Genomic DNA, 2,780 nt, shown 5'->3' with positions numbered 1-2,780 from the left:
ACCAAAGGAGGGCCTAAAGGGAAGAGACCTTTTAAAGGTTGTGAGCTGGAGGGAGGGGGCTGGTGGGGAGGGTCAAAAAGGCTCCAATAGCCCCAAGAGGAAGCATCAGAGAGGCGGCAGAGAGGCAGCTGTAGGTGTAGACAGGCAGCTGGAGACACAGTAGCTTGGGCAGTGCTGGGCACACATGTACCCTTACCACTGCCTGATGGGCATGAGACAAGAAACAGCAGCAGGAGAGGTGCCCCTAAGAGGATGCCAGTCACTAAGATGGGGGCCGGCTGGAGGCTGCCTGTGGCTGTTACTGGCTATAGGGGCAGGCCCCACTCAGGTAAAGCCATTTGGGGACTGCTTCTGAGTCTTTCCTGAAGGGCACCATCAGCAGCCTTACCTCCCAAAGCCAGACAAGCAAGGGAAAAACGAGAACTGGTCAAGCTCAGCGGAGGCAGACAGGACAGTGGCTCCGAGAGAGAGGACCCTTCAGGGAGGAAGGCGATAATGCTGACCTCTACAGCCTGCGCCTGCCAGCCTGCACCTGGGGACAAGGGGACTCCCAGTCCAAGGCCCCCCAAAGTGACCACCATGCTAGCGAGCCTTACACATGTGGCTGTAAGAGCAACACACGCAGGTAGGGGAGGGAGGATGGGAGCTTGGAGGTGGCTCAGGAGGGGCAGCGTATGTGTATGTCCCAGGTGGTCCCAGGTACACGCAGGTCTAAGGGGACAGAGAGGAGCTTTGTGCTGACAGAGGTAAGGGCAAGTAGACGGAAGGGGCAGGGCCCACAGGGGAGGCTTGGAGCAGGGCTACAGTTTTTACTTCACTCCAGGTGACTCAAAGCAACTCCTTTCCAAGCATCAGAAGATGGGAGTCTATGCTGCTTGGGTCCCGTGCTGTCACCAGCAGCTCTTCTGGAGCAAAGGCCTGTAGTGATTGTTGATGGCTTGTCAACCTCTTCCTGTCACAGGTAGGCAGTGTGTGCCAAGTCCCAGCCTATGGGCCCAGACAAGTCCAACAGGGGGTTGGCAGGTTGGGGGAGCTGAGGCAGGATATTAGCCTGCAGCTGGTCTCTGATCCTCTGCCAAAGATCCAACTAGTCCAGGCATCTCTAACACCCACTAACTAGACAGCACCTTAGTTCCTAAATAAGAAAAGAGGGCTTTCCTCTGCTCCCCTCAGTCAACCTGAAGCCAGAGGCCTGAAGCCAGAGGCCTGTGTGACCAGATTACCTGCCCTCTTCTCAAACGCTGGGAAGTGAATGGGTGGCTGGTGTGGATGGGCCTGGCTCGCTCTCACAAGCACCTCTTGTCTATTGTAGTTTCAGTCAGGATCCAGCTCATTTTTCCTGGACCTAACTGGGCAAGGAAGAAGCAAAGGGGTCTTTCCTGCTACTCCTAGACTTGGGAGCCTGGCAGGCTCAGAGAGATGCTGTTTTCAGACCTGGGGGCAGAGCCTAGGCCTCTGTCCCTTCCCTCAAGGACATCGAACAGATCAAGATTTCCACTGGGAGCATGTGTCTCATGGAGTTACGGTCCCTGTGGTATTGTCGGGGAGATGAGTAGAGAGCCTTTCAGAATCCCATTTTTCCAAGAAGAAAAGTCTACACTAGGCCACACAAGGCAAGCATAGTGATTCTAACCCAGGAACACCCAGGAAGCATGTGAGTGAGTGGAATGGGAGTGAACTCTGACCTTGGGGCTAGCAGGCAGAGGCCCACTAGAGCTTCAGACCTCTCTCTTCAACGCAAGATGGACTTGAAGGCTACCTGGGCTCTTAAGAGACATACGGACCCGCAAAGCATTTCCCCCCGACGCAGCCAGCCTGCATCCTACATCCTCCCGGAGGCCAAGTACACAGGCAGTGAGGAGCCTCACTGGTCAGTCCCCCGAGGGCCCCCAAGGCGTAAGTAATGCTGGTGGCTGTAAGACAGAGCAGCACCAAGGGATGATCTAGGTGGGCACCAGCCTGCGTTCTAGCAAGGTCTGAGGCTGCAGGGACACCCTGACACTATGCACATTCCATTTTGGCTCCAAACACAGGAGATGAGATCCCTGTACCAAGGAGACAGCAAGTCTGAGTAGGAAGGAGCGAGGAGGGAAGGACCCGGCCCTGCGGAGACTGGCGCACCAGTCTAGAGACACAACACAGCAAAATGTCATCAGGATCAGTAGGCTCTGTGCTAAAAAACTGTAACTACACAGCGTTTTCTCCAGTTCTGACACCTTTTTAATAAAAATCACTGTTTTTAGGAAACAAATAGCACTTTTGTAATTTTTACAATGTTTCTTACCTTGATCTTAATTTAAGTAACACTAGGAAGACCTCAATATCTTTTATTTTCCTTTTTAATAAAAAAAAAGTTGTTTTCCCCAGGTACAAAGATTTTTTTTTTTGCCCTTGCATGAAAAAACAAAAAACAAAATCAGAAAACAAAACCAGAAAGTAAAAAACAAAACAAAGAAACCAGAACAGTGCCTGACTGATGACACAGGACGCACACAGACTCACCGACCTCACTTGACACTATGACACCTATTCTATCATGCAAGGTCTCGCTACCCTCAACAGGACCGTCAGCCTGAAAAAACAGCTTTTCTATTTCTTATTTTAGTTCTTGTTACCAAAAAAAAAAAAAAAAAAAAAAAAAAAAAAAAAAAAAAAAAAAAAAAAAAAACTTTTTTTAAAAAAAAAAAGAACAGAAACAAAAATAAACTTTAAGAAGAGAAAAGGGTCGACTCCATTCACACACACCTGGGTCGTGCTGCTCTGCTTAGAACCTTCTCTTC

The 2,780-nt window shown here is 50.4% G+C and overlaps 1 protein-coding gene across 12 annotated transcripts in view; it reads right to left on the bottom strand.

The window, feature by feature from the left end:
* Positions 1-2,690: 2,690 nt before the first annotated feature.
* Positions 2,691-2,780, bottom strand: part of Phf21a (PHD finger protein 21A) — a 155,475-nt gene continuing 155,385 nt past the window's right edge. For all 12 annotated transcript variants that reach the window (XR_003843504.1, XR_003843508.1, XR_003843501.1 and 9 more), the window contains one exon: positions 2,691-2,771. The gene's annotated coding sequence lies outside the window, so the exon portion shown is untranslated. The remainder of the gene's footprint in view (positions 2,772-2,780) is intronic.

This window comes from Mus pahari, chromosome 3 (assembly GCF_900095145.1).
Source record: "Mus pahari chromosome 3, PAHARI_EIJ_v1.1, whole genome shotgun sequence".
NCBI classification, from domain to species: Eukaryota; Metazoa; Chordata; class Mammalia; order Rodentia; family Muridae; genus Mus; species Mus pahari.
This window is presented reverse-complemented; position numbering and strand designations above follow the sequence as displayed.